The sequence below is a fragment of the Ambystoma mexicanum genome, chromosome 11 (genome assembly GCF_040938575.1).
Source record: "Ambystoma mexicanum isolate Mex_15411 chromosome 11, UKY_AmexF1_1, whole genome shotgun sequence".
In the NCBI taxonomy this organism is placed as follows: domain Eukaryota; kingdom Metazoa; phylum Chordata; class Amphibia; order Caudata; family Ambystomatidae; genus Ambystoma; species Ambystoma mexicanum.
Genome location: NC_090934.1, coordinates 492604670 through 492618758, shown reverse-complemented (window position 1 = coordinate 492618758; position 14089 = coordinate 492604670).

The window sequence follows — 14089 nt, the reverse complement described above, 5'->3', positions numbered from 1 at the left end:
GCAGGCAAGTAAGCAGCATGGTCTGCTGCAGGTAAGTCCACCCAAGCATTATGAGCCCGGCGCTTCCAGCGCTGGGACTGGGCATATTTATGAGCCTGGTGCCACTGGCGCCAGGACTGGGTCCAAAAGGTCCCAATTGGGACTGGTTGGCACTCGGAACCTGGGTTATGGATCTGCTTCCAAGGGAGTTGGGAAAACCCTGACCTTTTGGAAGCAGAGATCATGACAGTACCCCCCCTCAAGGCCCCTCCCAAACCGGGCTTCTCCGGGGGTTTTGGCTTGTCAGGAAATGTTCGGTGAAATCTTTTGATTAGGCGAGGAGCGTGGACATATTCAGCAGGTTCCCAGGATCTCTCTTGGGGGCCGTAGCCTTTCCAGTCAATTAGGTAAAATAGTTTAGATTTGGAGATCTTGGAGTCCAGAATGCTTTTGACTTCAAACTCGAGTTCTCCATCAACTAGGATAGGTTTTGGAGATTTAGTTAGTCGGGTTTGAGGTTGCACGGGTTTTAATAGAGAGACGTGGAAGACCGGATGTATCTTCATGTGCGGGTGCAAGTCCAACTTGACCGCTACTGGGTTTACTATGGTAGTGATGGAATAGGGACCAAGGTATCTTGGGTTGAATGTGCGTGGCCCTTTTAGAGGTAGATATTTGGTGGATAACCAGACTTGATCCCCTACTTGATATTGAGGGGCTTCCTTCCGATGTTGATCTGCTCCTTTCTTTTATTGTTCTTTAGCCCTTTGAAGGTGAGAAACAGCTTCCTTAAAGGCTTGGGTGATTGTAGAATGCAGGTAGTCTACTGCTGGTGTTTCAAGATCTTGGAGGGGATCCAACTCCGAGGTTTGAGGGTGACTGCCGTACAACAGAAAAAACGGGGTTTTCCCAGTTCCCGAATGGACAGAGTTATTGTAGGCATATTCGGCTATCCAAAGGATGTCTTTCCAAGTTTTTTCAGTTTGTTGCAGCATGCAGCGTAAATACTGTTCCAGAGTTTGATTGGTCCTCTCGGTTTGTCCGTCGATCTGAGGGTGGTGACTGGTCGATAGTCTCACATCAATTTTAGCCGACCGACAGCAACTTCGCCAAAAATGAGAAATAAATTGACTACCTCGATCCGAAATTAGAACCGAAGGAAAACCGTGCAGTCGGACGATGTTTTCGAGAAATTCTCGAGCCAGAGTTGCTGCTGTTGGCAAGCCTTTGAGCGGAATGAAATGCGCCATCTTGGAGAATAAGTCCACGATTACTAGAATCGTATTGTATCCGGAGCATGGAGGTAGATCGGTGATGAAGTCCATAGAAAGCATATGCCAAGGGCGAGGTGGGATGTCAATAGGGCGTAAGAGGCCTGCTGGTCTTTCCTTTTGACTCTTGTTTTGGGCGCATACTCCACAGGACATTATAAAGTCTCTGATATATTTTTTCCAAGACGGCCACCAGAAGTAGCGCTTGATCTTTTCTGAGGTCTTGGCCATACCGGGATGTCCTTCCATTAAAGAATCGTGATAACAAGAGATTACTTTTTTCTGTAAATCTGTGCTGGGTAGGTATAATCGTTCTTGGAAATACAATAAGTTGTCCTTTACTGCAAAGTCCTTTCCCTGCAGATGGCAATTCTGTATGTCTGCTGGAGTTACAAGTTGCCTGGCCTTATCCTTAACTTCCTCTATGGATTCTGTGGCGATTACACCCAGAATTCTTTGTTCGGGAATGATTGGTACAGGTTTAGGGTTGATCAAGTGTTCTTCCACTCCCATCCGAGAAAGGGCATCAGCTTTACCGTTCTTTGTACCAGGTCGATAGGTAATTATGAAGTCAAACTCGGCAAAGAATAATGCCCAACGGAGTTGTCTAGAGGATTGGGCTTTTGCGGTTTTCAAATATTGCAGGTTTCGGTGATCCGTAATCACAGTAACGGTGTGTCGGGCCCCCAGCAGATAATGCCGCCAAGCCTTAAAGGCAGACTTGATAGCCAGAAGTTCCTTGTCAGTAATCGTGTAATTGATTTCAGGAGGCGAGAATTTGCGGGACCAAAATGCCACGGGATGCAACTGATTGGTTACCGGGTCCTTTTGTGATAGAACTGCCCCCATGGCAAGGCTTGAAGCATCAGTTTCCACGATGTAGGGGAGTTCGGGGCGAGGGTGTTTTAAGATTGGTGCAGAGATAAATTTAGTCTTCAAATCCTGGAAAGCTTGTTCCGCCTCGGTAGACCATTCAAAACGTTTGTTTTTCTTTAACAAGGCAGTGATGGGCTGGACTATTCGAGAGAATTCGGGGATAAAACTGCGGTAAAAGTTAGCGAAGCCTAACATGCTTTGCACACCTTTTACGGAGGATGGTGATGGCCATTTGAGAACTGCATCGACCTTCTTTGAATCCATACGCACTCCGCCAGGTGATAATATGAATCCCAAGAATTCAACTTCAGTCACGTTGAAAACACATTTTTCCAACTTAGCGAAAAGTTTGTGTTGACGCAATCTTTCGAGGACCATTTTCACGTGTTTCCGATGTTCAGATTCCGATGAAGAATAAACGAGGATGTCGTCAATGTAAACAACAACACACACATCTATGCGCTCTCTGAGGACATCGTTCATAAAATATTGAAAGGCGGCCGGGGCATTGCAAAGACCGAAGGGCATGACCTGATATTCAAATAGCCCATACTTGGTGCGGAAGGCCGTCTTCCATTCATCGCCCTCTTTTACTCGTACCAAGTGGTAAGCTCCTCTAAGATCCAGCTTTGTATATATGCATGCTTTTCTGACTTGGTCCAGGAGTTCAGGGATCAAAGGTAACGGATATCTATTCTTAAGGGTGATCTGGTTCAGTGAGCGATAATCTATACAAGTTCTAAGGTCTCCTTCCTTTTTTGGAACGAAGAACAAAGCTGAAGAAGCAGGGGACTTGGAAGGACGAATAAACCCATTTGCCAGGTATTGATCCAGGTATTGTCGAAGGTGAAGGTTCTCAGGCTCGGTGAGGGCATAAATTCTACTACAAGGAGGAGTAGATCCAGGTATCAGGTCTATCTGGCAGTCATAAGACCTATGAGGAGGTAGAGAGTTAGCCTGATCCTTCCGGAAAACATCTTGGCATTCTAGGTATTCGGGAGGTAACTGGGGAGTCTCTGAAAAAATTGCTGCCAGTGCAACACCAGGTGGAGGGTGACAATTAGAGACACATTCTGGAAACTGGACCATTCTTGCTCGCCAATCGATCAGAGGATTGTGTTTCTCTAACCAAGGTATTCCTAGAATAATCTGAAACTGAGGGGCCTTGATCACATCGAACACGATCTTCTCATGGTGTCCATCTTGACTTACTAGCGTCACCTCTTGAGTGGTATGCGTTACTGGCCCGGAGGCTATCTCCGTACCATCCACCGTAGTAATGACGTCCTTTACAGCCTTGGGACAAAGAGTTAGATTCATCCTCAAAACCATTTCATGATCCACATAATTGCCGATGGCACCGCTGTCGACGTAAGCTTCAATTGCATGTAATCGATCCGGATTATCAGGGCTAATGAGGACCATAGGTATCACGAAATGCGAGGTCACGGAACTGGTTTTCACGCTCGGCAAGAGGACCTCTATTCTTGTCGGGCGAGGTCGTTTCCCTGCTCAGAGTTTGTAACTTTGGTAACTGCAGCTCCTACTGCCTTCTTGGCAGGTTTCACCAGACAGTCTCGAAGAAAGTGCCCTGAGTTTCCGCAATAGAGGCATAATTGCAACTGTTTTCTCCTTTCCCGCTCCTTTTGTGTTAGAGGACCTTTCAGACCCCCTATTTGCATGGGTTCCCCGGAGTCTACTCCTTTGGAAGGAGTTGGCGGTTTGGAAAATACTCGAGCATCAAACTTGGAACGATCGGCCTTCCTGTTCTGCAGTCTGTGATCTATTTGAACGACTAAGTCTATATAGTCCGAACAATCTTGTGGGGGATTCACTACTTGGGCTAACACATCTTTGAGCTCTCCACGTAGACCTCTATAAAACAGCGTAATCCTTTTGTCCTCAGGCCATTGAGTTTCCACTATCAGTCTGTTGAAAGACGCAATATAAGCCAAAAGGTCTTGATTACCTTGTCGCAACGAAAGAAGCTCATTGTCCAAGGCCTGCCCCTGTGAATGTCTTGCGAACAGTTTTTCCATACTGAGCTGAAAAGCTTGAAAATCATGGAGGACCGGATCATCTTGATTTACTAGAGGGATCGACCAGTCTGCCGCATTGCCACTAAGGTACGAAAGCACGAAAGCTACTTTAGCTTGATCAGTTGGAAAGGCTGCTGGCCGGCATAAGAAATGCAACCGGCACTGATTGATAAATACTGCAAACCTCTTTGGGTCACCAGAAAATCGTTCGGGCGGAGCCAGAGGTACATTCCCAGGTAGGTTGATCTGCACTGGGTTCGTAGAGGATGTTGAAGGAAGATTTGCCCCTGATGCGGGTAACGGGGTCTGTCCGGCTTGTGACTGTAGCAATTGTCTAGCGAGATCATCTGTTCGCTCCTTGGAAATAATCAGTTCCCTTCTTAGAGCGTTCGTTTGCTGACGGGCTGCATGCACTTCTGCCCTTAGTTCCCCAAGTAACTGGGCTAGCTGGTCGGTATCCGAGGTTTCCATAGCGCCTGGACGGGAGTTTTGTGGTAGGCTTTGCGTTCTGTAACGCTCACCTGATTCCCGTAGAGGCGCCGGTCTTGAATGGGCGTATACCGTATCTTCAAAGGTGATGTGTAACACAGGGCTGGCTCTTTGGGCTGGACCTCTGTGCACTGTATGTCTGACTCGAAGGGTAAGATGTCTGCAGAAAGAAAATATGGGATTAAGGAACTGGGTTATTGAATGTCTCTCTCTTCTTCCCTTTCTCTTCTCCTGTAGAACCCCAAAGGTTAACGCTCTCACCTTAGGTAAGTGAACGCTGTGCTCTCCATCTGCCTCGGGGCAGGGTGCTGTAACCAGTTTCTTCACTGGATAAGGGGAGCAGGCCTCTTGACTTCAGAGGACTGCTGTCCGTCGTTTACTGCACGAACGGTGAGTTTCGAGTAATTCTAATGTCTTTAAAGTCTTTAGTAATGATGTCTCTTGTTTTGCAGGGTTCCGGCAATGGCGGATGACGGGCTGAAGTGAGTTGAAGATGGAGCCCCTGTGATGAATAGAAGCGCCTGGAAGCACGTAAGTAAGCGCTTGTTGCCTGCTTCACGATGCGCTCTAACTGTCTTTTTATTTTGCAGGTACAAGTTCGGAGCGGCTGCAGGGTGCCGGAATACCCACTGGGTTAGATGTGGAAAGGAGTAATGGCACGTGAGTATTAAAGTTCCCCAATGTCTTTAAACGCACCTTGTTTTGTCTTTCAGATGCGGGATGCAGCGCCGAAGGCCTCCGGAGCGTGCGAAGAGTTGGTAAGCTTTTGTCTTTCAGATGCCGGAATGCAGTGTGAAGACCTCCGGAGCGCACGAAGAGTAGGTAAGCCTTTGTCTTTCAGATGCCGGAATGCAGCGCGAGGCGTTGGTGACAGCCGATGGACCAGGTAAGTGAAGAGCTGTCACTGAAGACCGTAATGCTAACCTGTTCTTTCTTGTCTTTATAGGTGTTGCTGAAGACTGGATTCAGGATGGTAAGCCTTTTTCCTTAGGCCCAGGATCAGATGCAGAAGACACGATGAGCGTTCTGCTGCAGAGGATGCAGAATAACGCAAAGCAAGATTCATCCATCGGGTGTGGTTTAAATAGCCTCCTGTAGTGCTTAGGTGTCTCCTTCCACAGCCACGCCTAGGTAAGAAAAGAGTTCCTGCTTTCCAGAAGAGTTCCAGTGTTCTGAATCTAGGGAGTGGCTCCTGCCCCACCCAACAGGAAAAGTAGTTCCAAACAGAAGAGGATCAGAGGCTCAACTGGCAGGCAAGTAAGCAGCATGGTCTGCTGCAGGTAAGTCCACCCAAGCATTATGAGCCCGGCGCTTCCAGCGCTGGGACTGGGCATATTTATGAGCCTGGTGCCACTGGCGCCAGGACTGGGTCCAAAAGGTCCCAATTGGGACTGGTTGGCACTCGGAACCTGGGTTATGGATCTGCTTCCAAGGGAGTTGGGAAAACCCTGACCTTTTGGAAGCAGAGATCATGACAGTAACCTGCTTTGTTAAGCCGTACCCTCATAGAAGTGTCTTTATGAAGCTCTTTGATTGGTTCTAATATTGATGTTGGTCAGCCCCAGTTGGTAAGTATAGCCCAAAGTTTTCCTCTATTCACCTTATCAAAGGCTTGAGAGAGGTCAATAAAAACCAATAGTAGACGTGGAGAGCCTTCTAGCACTTTAGATTTCAAAATGTTAAGCATCATTATGTTGGCTGTTGTGTGATGCTGGAAATGCATTGGAGGGACACGGCCTCCGTATCCTTGTCCTTTACCGCTTTTCATCGTGTGTTCTGTCGTGTTTTCCACGCAGGAGTTCATGTGGGACTCCTGGCGGTGCAGCTCTCTTTCTTTTGGTTTGGTGAACGGACCCGTGGGATACCCTTATGGCACCCATGGGTGGGGGTACAACCCTGTGCCCCTAGCATATGTTTTTGGGCACCTGTGGGTGGCCCACAGAGCAGGGTATGGGCTGGTGGCAGCTCCATGCTGAATTTGACAGGTGCGCGGAGTATCCTCCATTTTGGGATACCCCGGCCCTGCCATTGGGATCAGTTGATTCCTGATGGAAAACAAGATGGCCCCAGTGGCCTCTTGCTTTCTATTACCCATTACCTTGTTTTCCCAAAGTCCTGGGAAGCCCTGACTCTGTCCCTTCCCCCTGACTGGCTGTTGGATGGAAGTGCCATATATGGTGTTGTTGTGAAAGCCCAGTCAGACTAGCTGGAGCCTTCCCGGTGATGTATGTTGTGGGTACCTCCTGTGGGTGGGACCTGGATGAATAGAGTGTGTGACAAATATGCATTCTGTGTTGTGGGTGTCTAGTATCTGGTGGTTGACACAATGACTGAGACAACCCTGCCGGAAACCGGTATGAATGCAACTTGGAGTGTTGAATGGCTCGGTACTTGTCCCAATACACATAACTTGTTGTGAGTGTCTGGAGAGAAGTGAATGGGCTGAATACCTTGTGGGCCTGATTGGCTGCCTGCCTGCATGAATGCCCGTAGTCGCGATTGGATGCTTGAGTGTGACCCAGCGGAATGAATGGGAGATCAACAGTATATCTGGGGACCTCTCACTGCTAGGAATCGTGTTCAGAAGCTGAAGTCCACTACGACGAGTAACTGGATTAACTGACGCTTTACCTTGAAGCCCTGCTGGACGAGAAGAATTGCTGCTGCTCTCCTTCACAATCTGAAAGCTGCTGTGCCTCCAAGGACTGACCCAGAGAGGACCTGGTAAAGCGCCCTCTTCCCGAGCTACGAGGGACCATCGTGCACAGCTGATCTTTGCCAACGCTCCCTGGTAGACAGACCTTCGACAGACTGCCGACCGCATACTGGGACTGCTGCGGAACTCCAAGGAGAAGCACCCGGACTGTTGTCCGCCACTGTCGACGACCGCCGTCCCCGACCGGAGCCGCCGTGCTCCCGTTTGCCTAAGAACTTCAACTGATCATCGGACTCTCTCGTCTGCATCAGCATCCGCTTGTCTCCTGCTGGAGAAGGCCCGACCGTCGACGCACCGAGGAGCATCCACCGGTGGGTTTCCCGCCACCAACAGACCGCAGAGACGCCGACGACTCGACGCCCTTGCTGGGCCACAGTTCTTCATCATCTCTTTGCGGTCCAGAACTATCATAACCGAGGTGCCCCGCACGCCTCTTCCTTGCAGGACTCCAACGCTCTGTTGTCGACGAGCACCGCGTGGAACAAAGCTGCCACTTCCTTGCCGTAGTTCACCCTGTTCACCGTCGGACGTTCAACGACCCGTGACTCCTACCTTAAAGGGAGGGCACTCAAGAAGGGCCGTCGATTCCCCGACACCGAACGCCAAGTTCCCCGACACCTCTCGACGATCCGTGGCTCCCGCCTGAAAGGGAGGCACTCAAGAAGGATCGGTCGGTGCATCGTCGGAGAACTCTACTCCACCAGGTACATTGGGGGGGGGGGGTAAAAGCTTAACAGGAAGAAGTAAGACTATTGAATATTTGGACTGGGCTTGTGCTATATATCTTTATTTACAGGTTGCCCAGGTGGGGGATCTCCACACAGAACTGTGTCTAGGTAACGGGGCCAGCATTCTGCCTATTGTTTCAACCATCTTACGTTCCTGCCTATCTCTATTGCTGGTTTACTCGTTATTGATCTGTGTGACATTTTAACCGTACAGTTGATGCACTTTAATGAGATTTGATAACATTAGTGGTACCACTCTAGACGTGTATATATTTATCATTATTGACTTCCAAGTACAAAGTGCGTTATTGTGATCATGTACATACCTTTGAATATTAATTATATAAAGACTGTTTTTCAGTAATACAGTGTGTGGACATTCCTTTGTGGGGGTTCGGGGACTACACTGTACTTAAGAACCAGCCTGCATCACCTCCTGAGAAGCTAGGCCTTGATTGCTCGTCCATTGCTACCACAATAGAAAATCTTGGCTGGGGTCCTCTGTGCCTCTCCTCTACCATATAGAGGGCGGAAGTAGAGACACCCCCTACCAGTCTTTATACTGGTGGCAGCGGTGGGATGCTTATGGTTTTAAGAATCAGTGTATAACCGTGCCCCTTACAAAATATCTGCACTTTATTCGATTAAGGTTTGGGTGTGTACAAAATAACTGCATTACAAGCAATGGAGTCTATTGCAAATGGTAAATTGACTCGGATCAGCTTAGAGGCTCACCAGAGTGCTTGTGAAGCCAGGGAGTTAGACTTTGTGGATAAGTCTAGGGCTGAGCTGATAGCTGCCCTGGTGGACTACCAGACCGATGGTGAAACTCTTGATGAGGGGGGGAATGCAACCAATGAGGACTCTGCCCCTGGGGTTTCTACTGAATCTGTTTCTGGGAATGCCGCCATTCCTGCTGCCTCTGTTCCGAACACCAGCAATACCTTGGAGTTATTAAGGATGAAATTGGCCTTTGAATATCGCAAGTTGGAAATAGATGCTGAGCTTAAGAAAGAGGAGCTGGCGCAACAAGTGGAACTCAAGAATAGGGATCTTGAACTCAAAGACAAGGACACTGAATGTCAGAGAATCCAGCTAGAGAAAGCTCGAGTGGAGACTTCAGCGAAACCCAGTGAGATTGTCAGGTCCCCAGCCACTAAATTTATGAAGGATTTGGTTGGTGTGTTTTCGGAGGGTTCTGATATCCTCCAATGGATTGAAGCGTTTGAAATCGCTTGTGCAATTCATGATGTTGACAAAAGAGATTGGGCTAAGTGTTTGCTAAGCAGAGTGCCTCAAACTGGATATGACTGTATTCTGAAGCTGAGTGTGGAAGAACGGGGTCAGTATGAGTGTATGGCCCTCATTACGACCCTGGCGGAAATCGGAAAACGATGGCGGAAATGTAATACCGCCATCGAATACCGCTCGGTGCGATTATGACCCGTCACCGTAAAGTACGATGCCATTAGCGACACCGTAGTGAACGCCAACGCTAACTGCACCAAGTACGCGCACGCGCGCCATGCAAAACCGTAATTACCACCATGGCGCAACGGTACGCGAATTCTGACCCTAGCGGACATTTACTTAACGCCATCAAGCATGGCGGAAAGTACCATTCCGCCATGGTGAGAATTACGGCATCGTGAACCAACCGTAAATGGCCCTACTGAGTGCCTGTACACCACTCCCTGCCCACATTGCACAACTCCTCGTAGGTGCAATCAAGTTACACAATGCAACCAGTGAAATGTACAAGTCACCCATGCATGCCAACGAACAAATGAATGTAGGGGCTCCAAGTGCCTTGTGAGTGGCCATCCATATTTGGCATGTCACCATTGCCGTACTGATGCAGCACAGGCATGTGAAGGTTCAAGTACAGCAATATGAACTGAAATATGAGACAAAACAACAACAGGCCCCCATCGCTTGACACCAGTGTAAGGCAACATTCAAAGCAGTATCCTGAGGGAGACTGCACCAGCCCTGTACTCTTGCCAGTAAACAAACCAACCATCAGCATAAGCATGTACCACACAAGTTGGCAGAGTGACTGAGCAGCCAGGCTCATCTCAAGAGGGGCCAATGGGAGCTGCAGGGCACAGATGGCACGAATACAGAAGATATTCCAATGGACATGACCTCAGTCTCCCTCCAAGAAACGCACGCAAACACAGGCACCTGTGACCAGCCATTTTCTGATAATCACATCATTCCACCAATCCACCTGGCTGACCGGCATCTGTTACACAAAAGCTAATCCCCCGCCCCTGAGCATGACATCATTAAAACAGTCATAATGGCAGCCCCTATCCCTGACCTTACTGGGCTTCGTAGGCAAACGCGGCCAGTACAGTACCACGCAACTATACTCAGAAGCCGGAACCCAATGCAGATCTTCTCACAATACATCGCTCCACAAATAGGAATATGCTACATTACTTGCAAAGAATAACGCTACACGGTTAATATCAGAATAAAATTTTAATGCACATCAAATTCACCAAGCCCATACAGCTATTAGGTCATAAACTCCAAAATATTTTTCATTACTGTGGGCTGCATCCGCAATAAATGACCAGCTTCTTCTTGTGTGACGCCCTGTTCCTTCATGGTACACAGGGGCTACATTCACGTTCAAAAAGGCAACATGGAAGCGCCTAGAACCGCAGGGCCATCCCATTAGGTAGGCACTGGTCCAGCTGAAAGGTTGATATGTTGCTCCTAGCCACTAGTACTGCGTAAGGGCATGTGGCCCATTGGCGATCGTCCCATAAGATCGTAATGGTGCTCCACTGATTAACTCGAAGCAGCAGGTGTCGGGAGTAAAAGCCATCTGCAGGAGTGGCATACAGATGGCAGCGGCAAAAGGGGAGGAGATACCTGTCACCCAAATGAAATGAAAAAGAATAGTATGGGCATCAGAACTTCATTTGTATTACTCACTTCAATGATCACACTAAATCTACAGCCATATGCATGCTAGCCCACTCAAAAGGATTATTTCCACCCAAAAATCACTTGCGAATCATAACTATATAAATCGAGGTGAAAACACTATTACAAACGAGTGTTTGTGTGCATGCGTCTGTTAAAACAGAATCCATTAGATGGGATTAGTAACGTGCATAGACACAAGTGTTTGAAGGCGCGTCGAGACAGGGAGGGTTCAACAAGGGCAGATAGACGATGGTCCCACTATGGCAGCTCTGCATCACATAGCGCAGGGCAAGGGGATAGATTCCAAAAAGCCATGTACATGGCAAACTCTCAATTAAATCATCTGTCCATGCATCCATACATCATTCCCTCATCCCGGTATAAAAACGCCTGATTATTTACTCACATAACATTTGAAATTTCCATTGAGTCTGTGCGTAATGCAGTCTGCAAAATCCACTGTGCTCCAGCCCGGAATTCTAGTGTTGTGAAGTAACATGTATTTGGGAACGTCCTGCCTTATCGTCCACTACGCTATTGCGCATCCCATACTATTCATATCAATCATTGCATTCTCGCCATGGCCCCTGTCCCAAGGACATTAAACAATAGAACGTTATATTTGCAGTCAGACCTGTGGGCGTCTCCTCGCCGCTAGCTGAAAACCGAAAGCGCTGTCCTTCGAATTCCTCATTTGCAACATCACGTCGAAAAGGCATCTGTGAACTCTTGAAATCACAAATTCATCCATGTAGTGCGGCAGTGTGTGAAAATGGCAACTGGCTTCACTCACAAATGGGACCTCGGTACAGTGCTGCATGAGGGTCCACCGTTAATCGAGTACTACATTCCACTGACCCTTCACAAGTTTGTTCGCGACTGCGAAGATAGTATGTGAAATAATGGGACCATAGCAGAATGAACATATAAACCAATATTTCACTGCCATCGGGATTAAATACATGATTGTAATAGCAAGATGCCATGCGTCAAATTGCAGCGTTGTGTGCGGGACGTGCTCGCCCAAAGGGGATTGCAGCTGGCACAGGTGGAATGAATCACCACAGGTGGAGGCTATACAGCCTGAAAACACATAAATTGCACACCCAACCCCCTCCCACAACCACACCCACTCCAAAATGCTACCGGCAGGACTAGCGATGTTGGCCCTGGGGGACCTGATAGCACTGCAAGTACTCCAACTTCAAGAAGAAGACGAACACCAACTACTACAACAACCGGCCGCACAGAGGAGACGCAGGAGGAGGAGGAGGGCAAGGCAGGGCCAGCAAGGCCCACCAGCACAGCCACTACCACCACGCAGGCAGCCCGCAATCCCACGCCTCCGAGCTCATCCGTTCAACCTCACTGCTGAGCAGATCCACACCCTCTACCGTTTGGACCGGGACACCATAACCGCCATTGTGAACATGACACACGCTGACCTTGTCAGCATGATAGATAGCCCAACCGCCATCCCACCCCTACTGAAGGTGGTGTCTGTACTCCACTTCCTGGCCACAGGCACCTACCAGCACACAGTCGGACAGTTGCATGGCATTTCACAGCCACTGTTGTCACGGACACTATTGCAAGTGCTCGATGCCCTCCTGAAGCACGCAGACGACTACATCTCTTTACCACGCTCGGAGCAGGAGATTACAAACACAAAAGTGGGATTCCATGCACTTGCCGGCATACCGGGTTGCATTGGTGCCATCGACTGCACCCATGTGGAATTGGTTGTCCCACATGCCATGTAGGTCCAGTACCGCAACCGGAAACAATATCATTCTCTTAATGTACAAATGGTGTGTGACTCCAACAGGATCTTTACACATTGTTGTGCCCGATTTCCTGGATCAACCCATGATTCTATGGTCTTGAGGAACTCTACAATACCACGCTACATGGAGCGACACGCAGGGAACAGATCCTGGCTACTCGGTGAGTCTCATTTCATGCATGATAATGTGGGGTATGTGATGCGGCAATGACCTGGCAGGAAGGGGGGGGGGATGCGTACGTAGCAATGTCATTCCACAAACATCCTTTATTGTCCACATACAGGTGATGCCGGGTATCCACTGAAGAGATGGCTCCTTACACCACTCCGGAACCCACAGAACCAGCATGAGGAGGACTACAACCATGCCCACTCACGTACCCGTGTAGTCATAGAACAGGCATTCGGCCTACTGAAGGCTCGTTTCCGCTGCCTCAGCAGGTCTGGCGGGGCACTCCTGTACCGCCATGAGAAGGTTGCAAAGATGGTCATGGCATGTGTCATGCAACACAACATGTGCGTACGTAGAAATGTGCCCATGCCCCCTGACGCAGAACTGCAAGCACCTGAAGATGGTCATGATGAGGGTGGGGATGTGGCAGCACCTCAAGGAGTCCGCGAGGCACAGGAGGCCCGTGAAATTCGTCAGAATATCATAGATTCATGCTTCTAGCACTCACGCCTGGTGGCTGATACATGGACACGGGACTTGTGGCACTGTGTGTGTCTGGAACATGCACAATGTGGACTGTACGCCTATAAAGGCCTCGTACACAAAGATCAATGTCCACACATCTCATTGGATGATTATGAAATGTTTATAGCATATGTGAAATTATATTACACACCCCATCGACCCGCCACCCAAGAAAGCCCAACACCCCCCCTCCACCCTCCTACCTCCCCCCCGAACACCAGTGTCCAAAGATGCTCATTGTCAGTGGGCAGACGCTATTGCAAGCCTCCTCTCCGGGTATCAGGGGCACCCCTGCCTGTGGAGCGCAGGTTCCTCCCAGATCTACGTTGGGGGCTGCCCTGGACGGAACTTGCAACGGATGATGTCTCTGCCTGCTAACGTCCATGCATGTCCCTAAGGGTTTGTGAGAGCTCAGTGAGCACACGGCGCACAGCGGCAAGTTCACCACATACGTCTTTGGACGTCGCATGCAGTTCCCCCCTCAGGCTCTCGGTGCTTCTCTCCATTTGTACCCTTAGTGTCTCTGTACTTCGCTCCATTTGTGCCCTAAGTGTCTCAGTAG